The 18,342-nt window shown below is 43.3% G+C and overlaps 1 protein-coding gene across 4 annotated transcripts in view; it reads right to left on the bottom strand.

Moving 5' to 3' along the window:
• The window catches only part of UBE3A (ubiquitin protein ligase E3A), a 94,784-nt gene extending 76,883 nt beyond the window's left edge, over positions 1 to 17,901 (bottom strand). For all 4 annotated transcript variants that reach the window (XM_048858757.2, XM_048858738.2, XM_048858747.2 and 1 more), the window contains exon 1: positions 17,563 to 17,901. The gene's annotated coding sequence lies outside the window, so the exon portion shown is untranslated. The remainder of the gene's footprint in view (positions 1 to 17,562) is intronic.
• Positions 17,902 to 18,342: the final 441 nt, after the last annotated feature.

Here is an 18,342-nt window from a genome sequence, read left to right on the forward strand (position 1 = left end):
GTTTTACTGCAGGAGAACCAGGGATGGAAACAGGCAGCCTCCCATGGTCACTGCAATCAAACCTTTGCTAAATTACAAATGCAGTTGCAAGTAGGGGTAAGATGGCTTCCATTATAGGTTCCCATGCAACAGAGTCCTCCTCCTCCTCCTCCTCAGAGGAATGACAATGAGGGAGATTTATATCCCTCATATTATGATTATGAATGTGATTTATGGCATGATGTTCCAGATCAGAGAGATTGTCACCCTAATTCAGTCAAGCTTCAGAGGGGTAGCCGTGTTTGCCACTTTTACAGATCCAGACTAAGAGTCTTGTGGCACCTTATAGACTAACAGACGTATTGGAGCATGAGCTTTCATGGGTGAATACCCACTTTGTCGGAAAGCTCATGCTCCAATACGTCTTTTAGTCTAAAAGATGCCACAAGACTCTTCGCCTAATTCAGTGGTTCTCAGCCTAGCCAATCAGCACACAGCTATGGCCCATGTGACATCCTTGGGGCCATACAGGTAGTACTGGATGCGGCCCACAATGGTAAATAGGTTGAGAACCATTTCCCTAATCCAATGGTCCCTGTCACTAGAAGCCATCATGTCAGGTGGAGACCCACTGAGGGGGGCGATCAAAATGGTGACAGCGAAGAAGTGGTAAATGAGACTACTTCACTTTTTCCTGAACAAATTTGAGCCATTGTTCCATCCATGGGACCTGTAACAAGAGCTGGCTTCCAAACTGGGAAAGAGAAGCTAAAATAAATGAATGGACAAATCAAGATTTTTGTTTAGTGGTTGCGGTTTCACTGACACCCAATCTCAAATCAGATATTCCCACTGAGATTATAGGTAAGCATCTAGATGAGAAACCACAATTAAGAGAAGCTAAAAATAATCTAGTGCCACACTCTTAGGGGGAACTAATTTGTAGAATACAAAACAAAGGGAGAATAAGAGCCCTCAGGATTTTGAAGTTCAGGATTTTGGGGAGGTTATGATTTAATCTTCCCAGATGCCAACTGTGATAATCTGGTCTACAAATGTTAATAGTAGGATTCCATCCTGATTTTAGGAATAGGATTGCCTTGGTGGTCAATGCAAACAATACCCCAGGCAAAATCCTCAATGCTGCCAAGCATGCATATGGAGCATGGCAGGATAGCTCGGCTAGGCAGGATTTAAATACAAAAGGAAAAACAAGATCTGTTGTGACCATTCAAGGGAGAAAGGAAGGAGAGGAAAAGGGCCTCAGAGATAAACAGGGATAAAGGAAAAGATCAAAAGAGGCCTTCTTATTTCGAGTTAAGGGACCGTTAAAAATAAATAAATTTTTTATATATGTATGTATGTATGTATGAAGATGTCAAGGAAAGAATTCCATATTGGAAGTTAATGATGACACTTTGTAAAAATGAGTACATAGCACCTGGAAAGACTTTTTCTAAATCCGTACCTGTTTAGATAGAACCTTGGGTGGTGTCCCAGGACTGAAGCCTAGTGCTCCCTGTCCACAATAGGACAACATGCTCCAGCAACTCATGGGGGTTTCCTTATCCTGGGATTCCTGTGGGCGCCCCAATGTTAAAATCATGATAGGCAATACAAAATGTTAGTGGATACCAGGGTGTCAAACAGTATCTTACCTGTAGAACCAAGTGCACATTGGGTCCTTAAAATCAAGGAGATATGAATTGGATAGCTACACTGGTCAACCCTCTTTATACCTTTTAAAGGTAAAATTCCAATAATAATAATATCTGGGGCGCAAACCGACACAAAATTTGGCAAACAAAATTTGGAAGATGATATTGGGATTCTTGGGAGTGACACCCATGATTATAAGACACACATTTCATGGATTAGAAAAGGAATAGAAACTAATCCTGATTCAAGGGAAGGAATGGAAGGCACTTACTACATGAGAACCATCAATGAAGCCATCCCAGTGCCTCAAGTAGAACCCTCCCATGGGACCAATTAATAAGACAATTCCATAAATTGTGGGCTACGCATAAACAAGACTGTGGAAAGCTCAGTGGAGAAGTGCAAATTGTGGGAAGTGATCCTCCACCGAAAAATAGCATAAATACCCTCAGGAGGCAGACAAGGCAGTTACTCAAATTATTAAGTCCTTAGTGGACCAAAGGATACTAGTTCACACAACTAACAAAAATAATTCTCCTCTTTGGCTAGTCCATAAACTGGATGGTTCCTAGAGGTTAACCATTGCTTATCAAGCACTGAATCAACGGATTCCTGAAGTTGCCCTATCAGGTAGCATCCTATCAAGACCTATTAGAACGAGTAACTGACGGAAAGAAGTAGTTTTCTGTTTTTGATTTAACTAATGGCTTCTGGTCTGTCCTTGTGGCCCCAGAAAGCCAATATAAGTTTGCTTTCATGCACAAAGGTCAACAGTTTACACAAACCCTACTTCTTCATGGATTTAATAACGCTCACATTATTTCATGCAGCCATAACCAAGTTTCTGGCTCCTCTTTTAGAAACTGATTAGGTATTGGTACATGATGATAATATATTAGTTGCCTCAGAAACTGAGGAAGCACACAGAGAAGGCCTAACTTGGTTGTTTAAACTGCTGACTGAGACAGGGTTAAAATTAAGGTTCAGATAGGCAGGAATAAAGTATCCTTCCTGGGAACTGAAATTGGCCCTGATAGCAGACAGCCCCTTCAGGAATAAGTCCAAGGTATCTTAGACCTCCCAGTACTCTGAACATGAGCTGAGATCCTTTCTGACATTTGCAAAATTCAATAGGGAATTTATTCCAGCATTTGCTGAAATTGCTAAACTGCTGTATAGACTTCTCAAGAAGGGAGAAATTTGGGAATGGAAGTCTAAAACACCATCAAGCAGTCCATGGCTTAACATCAAAAAGTGCCCAGATAGCTGCACCAGCACATCCTAACCTACAAAAACCTTTTATTTTGAAGTAGGAGCTTCAACTACAGCTCTTTCTGCTGTGTTAATGCAGCTTCAGTTAGGCAAGGATAAACTTATCACCTATGCTTCCCTGCTTCCTAGCTGAGTGGAAGAAAAATTTTCTGCAAGCAAAAAACAAGTTGAGCAGTGTATTGGGCCATTCAATATTTTGAATCTCTTACAGAGTTAAACACACAGTCCTTAGGACTCTTCACACCCTTCTAAAATATCTTTTCTCTGGGCAAATTAAAGATGGACACGTATCAAATTCTTGGCTGGCGCACTGGACTTTAGCTTTAATGGATTCAGATTTGCAGGTAAAGACCCTGCCTGGACCATCTAAAACTGCTTTAGGTTTATTGGTAGGTGGGAACCCTCATGAGTGCCCACTTCTTCAACTGAGCACTCGAAAGAAATATCTTTCTGAGGCTCCAAATGGGATGAGAAAGCTTTTTGAACTAAAATGTATTCAGGTGTGGTTTACAGATGGTTGATCATACCACATTGATGGAAGAGCCTACACTGGTTTTGCACTTATAGATCCTGTCAATTAGACAGTGATTGCAAGCAAATGTAATATACATTTGGCTCAGTAAGCTGAATTGGGTGAAGCGAGTTTTGGAAAATGTTTCCTTAGAAGAAGATCTGTACTTGTGTTCTGATTCTCAATGGGTGTGCATGGCTCTAGTTGACTGGCTTTCAGAATGGGAGGAAAATGCTATGTGTAGTTCAGATGGTAAACCTGTACCACTCACTGATTTATATCTGTATACAGTTACCCTTTTAAAAAGCAGAAGAGATGAAACTTTAATTGGTAAAGTAAAAGCTCATCAAAAGCATGTTCCATTCTGCTGGGGGTCCTATCAGGCTGATTTTGAAGCTAAACAGGGAGCATTAAATGTACCCTGCTGGCAATCTCCACAACAAAGTGTTGTAGCAAGAACTCAAACACCAGAGTCAGAAAATACAGTCTTGCTGAAATGCAGAACAAAATCTCTCTATGAAATCTCTCTTTAAAAAAAGATGAGGGAGGAATTCCTCTTCGAATACTACCTGAAGGGGGTGGTCTACTCATAGCAAAGCCACAAAGCCAGCGGATGTGAGTAATGCCTAAACACTTACAAAATGACATCATGTATCTTGCATGTGATCAAGAGGGGCACCAGAGCATTGCTCATTCAACTGAATGTCTATTGCAAACAGCTTGGTGGTTTTGATATTGACCAATATGTCAGAAATTGCTTGCAGTGTGATTCTGTCAACGCAGCTCAGGGAAGAAGCAAGATTCCCTTAAACCCAGAGGCTATATGGTCCATACATTAAGGTGCAAGTCGATTATACTGGGCCCTTACCAAGAGAAATAAATACCTCTTGGTAAGTGGATACTTTCACAAAATGGATTGAAGTTTCATAGTTATCTGCCAATTATAGTGTTTCAGTCACAACATGTATGTCACATAGCCACAGTATACTACCTGTCGCAAAAAGAAAAAAAAACCCTCCATCATTCAGAAAGCACAATAGATAAGTTTGTGATAAGAACCAGCAGATTACAAAAAGGTAATTGATGAAAAAATTTCCCTGTTTGTTTATGCAACAAACTCCCCTTTCCGTATGATTGAGAACCCACACTTCATTAACATGGTTCAGTCATTAAGACCAGGATAGAATCCACCCAAAAGAGCAGATGTCACAGGCAAATTGCAGGATAAAGTGTATGAAAGAGAATTTGAGCAGTGTGCAAAAGGTCTAGAGGGTAAAATTGTTAACCTGAGTCCTGATGGGCAGAGCAATGTTCACAATGATCCCGTTGTATGTGCTTGTGTGACAATAGAAGAAGGGAATGTCTTCCTTACAGAAACAACTGATACATCAGGAAACGCGCACACAGCAGAATACTTACAAGTAGTAGCAGTAAAAGCTATAACAAACTTTTAAAAAAAATTCAAATGTTTAGTACGCAGCTTGGTCACAAACAATGCTGCAAATGTATCCAAGATGAGTAGAAATTATTTAGAAGAGAGTCCCAACCTAATAACATACGGTTGCAGTGCTCATTTGATGCACCTCCTAGCCAAAGAGTTCAGTGTTCCAGAAATAAACGCTAATGTTGTTGAAATGGCAAAATACTTCCGTAACAACCACTTTGCAGCAACTGCTCTGAAAAAAGTGGGAGGAACCAAACTAACTCTCCCACAAGACATGCAATGGAACTCAGCAGTGGACTGTTTTGAGCACTGTATCAAGAACTGGCCTAATCTGACGACAGTTTGTGAACAAAATCGTGAAAAAAAGAGATGGCACTGTCACTGCCAAAGTTCTCGACATTGGGCTTAAGAGAAATGTTGAACACATGCTGAGCTAAGGGTGAACCATTCAAGAAATATATGTTTGCTGATGGTGTTTTAAAGAAAGTCACACCAGTGAACTGGTGGAAGTCACTTAAGCACTTGGATTCAGAGACTGTTGAAGTGCTAATCTCACTTTTAACAGCAGTATCTTCTTCTGCTGGTCTAGAAAGAATATCTTCTCCCTTTGGACTAATTCATTCCAAATTGAGAAATCGTTTGGGACCTGAAAAAGCAGGAAAGCTTGTTTTTCTTTTCCAGATTATGAACGAACAGGAAAATGAAAGTGAAGATGACTGAGTTAGCTGCAGAACTATTTTAGTTAAAAAAACAAACAACAAAAACAAACCTGATTTTAAAAAACTTGAATGTTTAACTAAATTCAAAAATTCATATGCTTATTTTGTTAAAATATTATATGTTTGCTGTTGAAGAAAAAAAATCCAGAATACATAATGTTATTGTTTTAGTTAAACAAAACAATTTAAATGTCTGACTGGTGATATTCTCCTCCTAATACAGCATGGAAAGAAAATCCTCCAAATATTAATGATTAACCTGTTGAACTGGAGATAGTTCACCTCCCAATGACTTCATAAATATCTGCTTCCATTACCTTTGGTAAATGAAATAACCAATCATTCATTTGCTAATATAGCTGTAAAGCTAATCTGAAAAGTTTTCAAAATAAATCACTTTAAAAATGTATACTGTGTACCTTCTAAAAATGAAATTTACATCTAACTCCGAGTTGTGAAGAATATGTATGAAGGTTATACCAACCAACAAGAATGCACTTTTATGTAGAAATCCATGATTAAATAGAGTCTTCCTGACTAGTGATTTAAATCATGATTTAAATCAAATCCACCCTGCACGTAACCATTACAAGGCACATGCATAACTCAGGATATATAGGAGGGTGTTAAGAGCTTCTCTGTGTGGTGGAGTAGTGATGAGACTCTAAACAGGAAAAAAAAAAAAGATGCATTTGCCTGCAGCCGGTATGCCTCGCTGGACCACCCAGCAGGAAGTGAGACTGTCTACCTACTTCTATTGTAGTTTTCAATAAATGGTTAAAATCCACCCAGTTTCTCTTGAATCGACTGAATTGCTCTGGCAGAAAGGCAGTTCATAACAACAGTGACACACAACTTGCAGGATCATGCAAAACAAAATAGTTGCACGGAACTTTATATTCCTACATGTACAGCAGTCACCACACGATCCTTACCAGGCTACAAAAAGAGCAGGGCCAGGTGGAGCATACCACAACACCACACACTACTCTGGCTCACTATCTTTCAAAGCCTCCCTGAGCTGTATAGGTCCATGTTGAGCTCTTCTAGTAGCCCTTGTTACCTGGATGTTAAAATTCAGCAGACAGCCACTCCACCTCCACCTCGGTGGAAAAATCTTTCCCCCTTTGTTTCACATATATTATGCAGGACACAGAAGGCAGCTCTAATCGTTGGGATATTTTTCTCACTGGAGGTCCAATCTTGTGAGTAAACAACGTCAGTGACCCTTCAGACGACCAAAAGCACACTCAACTGTCATTCTGCATCTGCTGAGCTGGTAGCTGAATGGTTCCTTGGTGCTGTCAAGGTGGCTGGAGTTGGACTTTGTGACCTAGGGGAAGGCTGGGCCCCCCAGGATCTCTACCACTGGGTGGGAATGTTGAAATGCCAGTAATCTGCTGGTCAGGAAAGAAAGTCCCTGCTTGTAGTTTCTGAACAGTCCTATATTCTTAAAGATGTATGGGTCATGTTTCTTCTCTAACAAGCCCACATTGATGCTGGTGAGGAATCCCCAGTGATCCATGAATGATTGCATAACCACGGAAAAATAGCCCTTTTTGTTGACGTACTCAGTGGAGAGGTGGCCTGGTGGCAAAATAGGGATGTGTGCGCAGTCTATCGCTCCACTGCAGTTCAGGAACACTGCTGCTGCAAATCCATCGACTAGGTCCTGTGCATTACCCAGAGTCACAGTCTTGCATAGCTGGAGGCGATTAATGGCCCTGAAAAACTTGCATCAAAACTGCCCCTGCGGTCCATTTCCCGACTCCAAACTGATTCCCGACTGACCAGTAGCAAACTGGTGTTGCAAGTTTCCACAGTGCCATCACCACTCACTTCTCCACTGTTCGTGTAGCTCTCATTTTGGTGTCTCTGTGCTAGTGGGTTGGGATGAGCTCAGCACAGATCAAGAAATGTGGCCTTGTGTGTCCAAAAGTTCTGCAGCCACTGCTCATCATCCCAAACTTGTATTTGATGCCATCCCACCAGAGTTTGTTTCTCAGGCCCGGAAGCAGTGCGCCACTGTCTAGAGCTGCTCTGTGAACGCCACCAACAACCCAGAATTGGTTCTTGTTATGCCCCACAGCCATCCATCCTCCAAGGAAGGCCGTTCCCCATTAATTTGGTTCTTCTTGTGGCTCTGCAAATGCTCCAGGATTGTGCGCCCTGTGCTTGTAACACTCATGACAATAGTGCAGAGCTGTGCTGGCTCCATGCTTCTCTCAGAGATGGTGGACAGCAAGAAGGACTGCGTCGGTTTGTGGGATTTTGAAAAAAAAGTGTAAGAATAGTGAGCTAACAATGTATGTAAACGTGTAGCAATACTTTTAAAATGACTTGGATGAAAGCTGCAATATGTTTGGCTGAAAAGTCTAAAGCCACGTCTACGCTACAGTGTCTGTTGGGACATAGCTGCAGCACTGTAGCTATGCTGGCATAACCTTGTAGTGTAGATGCAGCCTATCACAATGGAAGAGTTTCTTCCATTATGATAGGAACGCCATCTCCCTGAGTGACAGTAGCTAAGTTGACAGAACCTATCAACCTAGCTGCATCTACATTGGGGGTTAAGTTGGCACAGCTATGGCACTTGGAATGTGGATTTTTTACATCCCAGAGCACTGTGGCTATACCAACCTAAATTTTAACTGCAGACCAGGCCTTACAATCCATGTAGTTATAACGACAGCGAATGCACGTATCAAGACTATAAAGCCTCTTTCACCCACCAAGGAAAATCCAAGTTATCTGTTCAGATGAGTATCAGAAGTTTCTCTTAGAACACATTTTCTGCCCCCCTCTGACTCCACCCCGTGCCCAAGTAAAAAAAGAGCAGGATGCTTCAAAGAAGCGGTTGGCTCACCCCTCTTGCCTCTGCCACTGAAGTGAGGATTTAAAGACATCACCAATATAGCTCCACAGCTGAGCATTTGCAGTTCTTCCTCTGAAATTCTCCACTATTCTGCAAAGAGGGTGGGAAAGGTGGAAGGAGGTACAAACCATGGGGTTTGTAAAACTGATAAGGGGAAGCAGGCTCAACTTATTAAAAAAAAAAAAGGTTGATGGTTAAAAAGAAGATATTTATATTGAATCAACTGGCCTTTTCCTCCAGTTGATATGAAATGCTTTTTATAGATAGTTTGGGAGAAAGTCTTAGGGGAGCCTCAAAGAGAAGCAGATCACTACTTCCTTTAAGTCTACCCCGGGAAAAAATGTTCTTCATTCTAATGAATCTATTGTCTTACGCTATTTCATTTATATTGTTTAATCAATAAGCCATTTTATCCTTTATTCCCTGCTCCACAATCCATCCCCCACATAGTTCTTCCTCCTCTTCACATGAAAGTCACCCTCTCCCCACCTGCCAATATGAGTTAACACTCTCGCATCTACAGATCTATTAATTCACACATGAGTAGGGCCCTACCAAATTCATGACCATGAAATCTGGTCTCCCCCATGAAATCTGGTCTTTTGTGTGCTTTTACTCTATACTATACCAATTTCACAGGGCAGACCAGCACCTCTCAACTTGGGTACCTGACCCGAAAGCCTGTTGCAAGGGTGGCATGGTATGATATTGCCACCCTTACTTCTGTGCTGCCTTCAGAACTGGGCAGTCGGAGAGCGGCGGCTGTTGACCAGATGCCCAGCTCGGAAGGCAGTGCCCCACAGCAGCAGCACAGAAGTAAGGGTGGCAATATCATACCATGCTACCCTTACTTTTGCGCTGCTGCATTCAGAGCTGGGTGGCTGGAGAGTGGTGGCTGCTGGCCAATGGCCCACCTCTGCAGGCAGCAGGGCAGAAGTCAGGGTGGCATGGTATGATATTGCCATCCTCCCTTCTGTGCTGCAGCTGTCTTCAGAACTGGGCTCCCTGCCAGCAGCCACCACTCTCCAGCTGTCCTGCTCTGAAGGCAGCACCATCACCAGCAGCACCACAGAAGTAAGAGTTACAGTACCACAACCCCACCCACCACAACCCCCGCACACACAACTCCTTCTTGGGTCAGGACTCTACAATTACAACACTTTGAAATTTCAGATTTAAATAGCTGAAATAATGAAATTTATGATTTTTTAAATCCTGTGACTGTGAAATTGACTAAAAAGGACGGTAAATTTGGTACATGAGCATATCTAAGTACTGCTCTCTCCCTGACCAAGTTCTTTCTGTCTTGATCATTACTTAAAGATAGGAAACAAAGGGTAGGAATCAATGGTCAGTTTTCAGAATGGAGAGAGGTAAACAGTGGTGTCCTCTAGGGGTCTGTACTGGGCCCAGTCCTATTCAACAAATTCATAAATGATCTGGAAGAAGGGGTAAACAGTGAGGTGGCAAAATTTGCAGATGATACAAAACTACTCAAGATAGTTAAGTCCCAGGCAGACTGCAAAGAGCTACAAAAGGATCTCTCAAAACTGGGCAACTGGGCAACAAAGTGGCAGATGAAATTCAATGTTCATAAATACAAAGTAATGCATATGGAAAACATAATCCCAACTATGCATATAAAATGGAGTCTATTTTAGCTGTTACCACTCAAGAAAGAGATCTTGCAGACATTGTGGATAGTTCTCTGAAAACATCCACTCAATGTGCAGCGGCAGTCAAAAAACGTGAACAGAATGTTGGGAATCATTAAGAAAAGGATAGATAATAAGACAGAAAACATTATATTGCCTCTATATAAATCCATGGTACACCCACATTTTGAATACTGCTTGCAAATGTGGCTGCCCCATCTCAAGAAAGATATATTGGAATTGGAAAAGGTACAGAAAAGAGCAACAAGAATGATTAGAGGTATGGAACAACTGCCATATGAGGAGAGATTAATAAGATTTTCAGCTTGGAAGAGAGACAACAAAGGAGGGATACGATAGAGGTCAATAAAATTATGATCGGTGTGGAGAAAATAAGGAAGTGTTCCACTCCTCATAACACAAGAACTAGGGGTCATCAAATGAAATTAATAGGCAGCAGGTTTAAAACAAACAAAAGGAAGTATTTTTTCACACAACGCACAGTCAACCTGTGGAACTCCTTGCCAAAGGCTGTTGTAAAGGCCAAGACTATAATTCAAAAAAAAAATAACTAGATAAATTCATGGAGGACAGATCCATTAATGGCTATTAGCCAAGATGGGCATGAATGGTACCCCTAGCCTGTTTGCCAGAAGCTGGGAGTAGGCAACAGGGGATGGATCACTTGATGATTACATGTTCTGTTCATTCCCTCTTGGGCACCTAGCATTGGTCACTGTTGAAAGACAGGATACTGGGCTAGATGGACCTTTGGTCTGACCCAGTATGGCAATTCTTATGTACTAATTCTCAACCAGGGTTCATTTCTCACATTTGCTTCCTTCAATGCCGCTTCCATGCCACTGAGTGTCTCAGGAACCTGAAAGCTTCCTCTATTTCAAATCTATCCTTCCCATGTCTAGTACTGTCATCTTCCAAAAAAGTTATTTCTACTTCATTTAGTCCCTTACCTACACAACACCAGACACCTGTTTACTACCTTTGACTCCCTGCTCAAGCTTTTGTGAATGCAAGATTCCTGTTTCTCCAGAATTTCACTGATTTATTTATTTATTTTATTTTAAGAGAATTCCTGTTAAGGTTAGAGTGAGTGGCCCTTGTTTAATGCTTCCCTCTCCTTTCTTGTTGCAGAATCAGGAGGTAGGATCTGGGAAACATCTCATCCATGACAGCACAAGGAGGTAACCCTTGTTGCACAAGAAGAGACATAAAACATTAAGGGTATTTCTATGCTACAATGAAACACTCGCAGCTGGCCCATAGCCCTGCAAGCCCCAGCAGCTGCCCAGGCTGCGGTGCTATTAAATTGCAGTGTAAATGTTTGGGACTGGGCTGGAATCTCAGAACCCAGCTTCCAGCTCGATCTTGAATGGCTATAGTGCAATTTTACAGCCTTGCAACCTGAGACCTGTGAGTGCGGATTAGCTGACAGAGGCCAGCCATGGGTGTTTTACTGCAGTGTAGACATACAGTAAAGCATTGGCAGTTCTCTCCAAATCCACCTCAGGAGATCTAGCTACTACGTGCACAAGTATCCCTGGAGAAAAGCGTGGACCAGTTTCATAGCTATGAGGAAAATCAAACACCTAAACTTTCCCACACTCAGCCCCCTACAAAAATGTTTCACTGCCTCCTTTGTTATAAAGAATCCATTTATGTGAAAGTAACCAGTTTGAATATCATCATACCTTCTCCTGCACTCTCCTGTTCCAAGTATGTGTATGGAAGATCCCAAATCCCTGCTCCATGAAAGGCAGGGAGAGAAAAAGAGGATCAATGGAACCCCTTTCCATTCACCTTTGAACCCAGAGGGCCTGTAGAGAGGTGGTGGAAAGAAAATCAAGAGACTCAGGATAAGATTTTCAGAATTGTTGAGCATCAGCAAGTCCAATTAACATAAATGGGAAATGCAGGTGCCCAGCACCTCTGAAAATCAGGCCCTTAGTGCATAGGCAGTCAGTTTCATTACATGTAGGCCAAAAGCAGAAAGCATGACCAAGGACTACCACACACCAAAGAAGCACAAGTACGTGTTTTCCATGGGCCCTATGCGGAAATATGTTGCCTGTCTACTTACATGAATCATCTACTAGGAGGGAACTACACATGGACCTACTCCTACCAGCTGGTGATGAAAGACTTATTCCTTCATGAGAATTTACGTTAACTCATTATGAACCTCATTTATTTATTACAGACCCAATCCCATTAGTACTCAGCTTCCTCAATTTTCATTGATAATGTTTTTGACAGATGGGAGGGAGAGAAGAAAAGTGAAGCTATAGTTTGTGTATGCTTTTACATAAACAGTTTACATTTATATACTTTACACTGTCTTTAATAGCAGGATGTCAAAATAATGTACATAAATTAATCACATCTCAGAATACCCTAATAAGTTAGATAAATATTACATCTATTTTACAAATAAGTAAACAGATGAGAAAATATATTTGCAATGCAGAAGAGATGTGGTTCCTCATCAACTAGACTTCTTGACTTTTATGCATTCAAAACATTACATTTCAGCAGTGTAGAAGTTTAATACAGAACAGAGGTTGATAAAAATGCATTGAAGGTGTCATGTCCAAAGGATTATTGAAGATGCTAAACAAGCAAACAGCACTAAAATATCCCACCTACAGTGTCATGATGCACTGTACATCAACACTTAAATTGTTAAAATAAAAGCAATGACTTTAAACTGTACAGAACTGCATATCAAGTATCTCAACTATCCAGAATATTGGTTAAATGGGGCATTCATGTTATTAATAAGTATAAATTAAGCTATTAAATTCTTTACACATCCCACAAAGCCTGTTGTGATTCATCATGAAATGTATCACTGTGGGACATAACAGGCAAGAAAACTTTGCTGATGCAGAGAAATGATCAATACCTCTCCTTTATTATAACAAAAAAATGAAGCTGGAAAAATTGAGCCATATGCAAGATGCACAACTTTTCAGGGTTCTATGAACTGAAAATGCAATGGGACTGTATTGGTTTAGTTGACATGGTGGTTGAAACTCCAACAGCTTGTCTACACTAGTAACACTAGCAGGGAGTTGTTATGGTGGGAAAATTTAGACGATAACCCAGTGTTGATAAATCTATTAAGGTCTTGCAATAGCATTATGATCATGCTTTCTAACTTTTTAAAAAGTGAGCATTGTTTTTTTTTGTTTGTTTTTGTTTTTTTTAAAGTCAGAGTTCTACTAAATAGCTTCTGAAATCAACCAAAGTGCTACTACTATTTTTTTTAAACTTTGCATGCTAAAAATGTAGTTTTAATTAACTTAAGAAACATCTATCTTAGCTAACAAGTTCTGTAATAAGTTTCAGCCCAACATAATATAAAACAGACAGCTCTTTAGCCTTCTGAAAATAGTCATTATAACAGGACAAGTTAGGTCATGTGACAATTTGTGTCAATTTGTATTTGACAAACCTTAAATATTTTTAAAAGGCCAATTTAATACTACCTACCAATGTTTTTCTTCCATTAGTTAACTAAAATCCACAAAAACTGCCAATCACAAGGAACATCACTGACACTTGCCTCTTAGCAACAGCAGCAATAAGCAGAATGAGTTTTAAACATAAACTTGTGTAAATTTTTAAAAGAAAGAGAGGTACGAAGCTGGAATTTTCACAGGAGCTGGATTTATCCTATGGAACTCACTCCCACAAAAGGTGGTAATGACCATGAACCTCACCATTTTCAGAGCTAAATACAAAACAAATTTCTTCAACCTAACTTTCCCTCTATAACTTCTTTTTTCAAAGACGGAGGAGCACAAAACCCACTCACACTAAAATCAAAACCAAAAATAAATTCTAAGTGAATCAAATTATTTCTCTTAAAGCCTAGGAATGAAGATTCATGTTTTTACTTAAATATTGGTAAAAGTCAAAAAAGCAAACAATGTTGGGAATCACTGGGAAAGGGACAGATAGATAAGACAGAAAATATCATATTGCCTCAATATAAATGCATGGTATTCTTGAATACTGCGGGCAGATCTGGTCACCCCATCTCAAAAAAGATATATTGGAATTGGAAAACGTACAGAAAAGGGCAACAAAATAATTAGTGGTATGGAACAGCTTCCATATGAGGAGAGATAAATAAGACTGGGAGTTTTCAGCTTGGAAAAGAGACGACTAAGGGGGGGATACGACAGAGGTCTATAAAAACACGACCGGTGCGGTGAAAGTAAATAAGGAAGTGTTATTTACTCCTTCTCATAACACAAGAACTAGGGGTCACCAAATGAAATTAATAGGCACAGGTTTAAAACAAACAAAAGGAAGTATTTCTTCACATAACGCACGGTCAACCTGTGGAACTCTTTGCCAGAGGTTGTTGTGAAGGCTAAGGGCTTGGCTACACTTGTGAGTTACAGCGCAATAAAGGAGCCCCGGGAGTACTAGTTCACTACCTGTCCACGCTGGCAAGGCACATAGAGCGCTCTGACTCTGTGGCTACAGCGCTGCTGGTACTCCACCTCGGCGAGTGGAATAACGCTTGCTGCGCCCTCGCTGGAGCACCGCGGTGCCAGTGTGAACGAGGTGTTGCTTTACTGCGCTCTGATCAGCCTCTGGAAACGTCCCATAATCCCCTTAAGTCAAGTGGCCACTCTTGTCATTGTTGGGAATCGGCTGTAGGAATGCGGAAATGCCCTTTGAAAGCTCTGTTTCTGACAGCCGGCTGCTTATCTGCTCCGAGACAAAGCAAGCCATTAGTGTGGAATGCTGTTAGAGAGAGAGGCCGGGGGGAGGGGGGGTTCTGCTGCTGTCTGAACTTACAAGACAGCATGCTGACATGCTCTCAGCCTCCCAAAAATCCACTCTCCCCCCAAACATACACATATCACACTCCCTCTAACACTCCACCCCACCCTCCCCATTTGAAAAGCACATTGCAGCCACTTGCATACTGGGACAGCGGCCCATAATGCACTGCTCCCAATGCCGCTGCAAGGGCCGCAAATGTGGCCACACGCCAGTGCGCTTGAAGTTGTCAGTGTGGATGGACTGCAGCAATTTCCCTACTGCGCTCCGTGAAGGCTGGTTTAACTCAAAGCACTCCACATCTGCAAGTGTAGCCATGCCCTAAGACTAAAAGAGGATTCAAGAAAGAACTAGATAAGTTCACGGAGGGTAGATCCATCAGTGGCTATTGCCCAGAATGGGCAGGGATGCAAAACCATGCTCTGAAGTGTCCCAAGCCTCTGTTTGCCAGAAGCCGGGAACACGCAACACAGAATGGACCACTTGATTATCTATTCTGTTGACTCCCTCTGTAGCACCTGGCATTGGATGCTGGCAGAAGACAGGCTACTGGGCTAGATGACCATTGGTGTGACCCAGTACAGCCATTCTTATTTATTTTGAAATTCTTGGGAGTACTCATATTGTAGTGATGGAAAACACAAGAGTAGAGAGAACAAGGATCTTCTTTTAACTTCCAGTGTGATAAATCGTGCCATATATTACCTAATACTGTGATAACTACTTGTTCTAAGACTGGTTTATGTTGTAACAGTTGACACAAAATTACAGTTGTTCTGACTGAGATGTGCAGCTAAAAGTGACCAAAACTAGGAATAATCAAAATCTGAATATACAGATAAGTCAATATGATGGATGTTATGTGAGAAAGTTATTCAAATTAATTTTAATACACATTTTAGAGATTTAATTTACAAGATGAATATGGTTACAGTTCACACACACTAACAAACACTAACTTTCATAGTATTATAAAGTGATAGAATCTGTATCTTTAAACCTGTTTCCCAGCTTTTTTGCTTTTTCAGTGCTCTTTTAATACATGATGTATTAAATTATTTGTTCTGGTAGCACACAAAATGTGCTAGCCACTTTTCATTAAAATAAAATAAAAAGCAAGGTCTCTGCCCTAAAACTGACTTTTTGCCACAGATACAGTAGGTTTGATGTCCTGCATCAAATAAGACTTCGAATCTGGAAAACTGATCCTTGCAGGCCCTTGCATCTGTAAAGAGTCCCACAGAAGTCCATACACACAGGGCCTTCTTGCAAGTCTCAGATCACAAGAATGGTGCCTAGAACACATTTCCCGCCCAAAGATGCTTAGAACCCAGCGGCAGTGTGGATATTACACAGAAAGTGAAGGAAAGCTTTCCTTAACAGTAACAACCCTAACAAGATAGTGTTTATAGTTTCCATATGCTTACAACTAATCAATTTAATAAAAACATTTCCACAGCTCCAGCATTTCCCTCAGCCACTGGTACAACTTCAGAACATACTACTTATGATATAACTTGAGACATGATCAGAAAGAGTCCAAGGAGCACATTCCAGCCAATATATTTGTTTTTTGATGCTAAATACTGGCACAAGAAGCAGTAAAATCCTGCAATCAACATTAACTAAATAAAGTGAACTGAAGAGCAACTTGTTTACAGCTCAGGAAGTCCAACTCTTCAACCAGGATGACATATTACACAAGCAAGTCAGCTTGCCCCCTTGAATAGACTACCACATTTATATGGCCCCCATCACAGTAGCATGTGAACACCTCCTAATCTTTAATATTTGTAACTCTCAACACAGTATGAGATAAGGAAGTACTATTACCCGCACTTTAAAGAACTAAGGCACAGTCTATAAAGTCTTTTGGAACCCTCAGCAGCAAGCCTTTTGGCCCGGGTTCACAGACTCAGGTTAGCGCAGCTCCTGGTAGTGCTCTGAAAGTAACTGTGTAGACAGTGCTTTGAAGTTGTGGCTCAGGGTGGAGGACAGGGTTTCAAAACCCCAGCTCCGGCCCACACCACAACTTCAAAGCCCTGTCTACACAACTATTTTTAAAGCACCGGAGTGAGCCCTGCTAGCCCAAGCCCATTGCCCTGGACTCGGAAGCTGGCTCCTGTGGGTTCTAAAACGCCGTGTAGACCTACCTAGAGAGGCTAAGTGACGTGTCCAAGGTCACACAGGAAGCTGGTGACAGAGCAGGGACTTGACGTCTCCCCAGCGAATGCCCAAAGCACTGGTCAGGCTTCCTCTCCACCCCCTTCTCTCAAAGCCGTAGCCCCATGTTAACGAGACCTCCCACACCGCGTGCACCAGAGACAGGAGGCCGCTCACACCATGTACCTTGCCCCGTGGGCACCTCCCCGCAAAGAGCGGAGGCCCCACCAGCACCTGCCCGCTGCCTCGGAGATCACCACTGACCCCCATCTCCGGGCACCTGGGCAGCCGCCCCGCGCTCTCCATCCCCGCCCCGGCACCGGAGGCCCCCGCCCGCAAACCTCAGCGGCGAAACCGAAACCGTCCCAGTCGGGACACGCCGGCGGGCGGGCGGGCCGCGCCTGGGCCCGTCGGCGCCTGTCTCCGGGCCGGGCTGAGCCGCCCCCTAACCCCCGCGTACGGACCTGCGCGCTGCGGCCTGCTCCCCGGCGCGGCCCTGACGCTCTCGCTGCTGCTGCTGCTGCCGCCGCCGCCCGGGCTCATGCGGGGCCCGCGCTGCTCTCGGGGCGGGGGAGGCGGCGCCGCTGCCTGTGCCGGGCCGGTCTGCGGCGAGGGGACGGGGCTGCGGCCTCGGCGGGGTCCGGAGGGCGGCGGGTGCAGGCGAGGGCGGCGGTCGGTCGGGGAGGTGGGCAGGGCCCGCTTTGCGCCTCTCTCACCCCGAACCCAGCGCCACCATCTTGGGAGAAACACGAATATCGGCGCGGCGCAGCCTCGGAGGACTCGCGGGCATAGCAGGGTATCCCGGCATGCACCGCGCTCGAGAGCAGGGCGCGCTACTTTCCGCCCGGAACCATAGAGGTCCCACCTTTCCCAATGGGCGGGGCGCGGAGGCAGCCGAGGGTCCCGGCGCGGATGCCGTCGGCACGCAGCGGTTAGGCGGCCGCGCGCGCTGGCGGCCATGTTGGGGCCGGACAGTTCCCTCCCGGCCCCTGGAGTCACCGTCACCATGGGGGGAGTTGGGCAGCAGAGGACGGGGAAAGGCGGGGGAGTCAGCCAAGCCCAAGGGTTCGGTCTCGAGCCAGGCCCCGCCCCCGTCCTCCCCCCGCACGCAGTCCGGAGAGGGGTGTAAAAGCCATGGGCTTGTGTCAGCGCTCCGGGGCGGGGGGGAGGTCACACGCACACGCTGCACGAAGGGGCAGTAACAGGGTTGCACGGTCCAGCCCTCCCAAGCTAGGGGAGGCCAG

Source organism: Caretta caretta, chromosome 1 (genome assembly GCF_965140235.1).
Source record: "Caretta caretta isolate rCarCar2 chromosome 1, rCarCar1.hap1, whole genome shotgun sequence".
Lineage (NCBI taxonomy): Eukaryota > Metazoa > Chordata > Testudines > Cheloniidae > Caretta > Caretta caretta.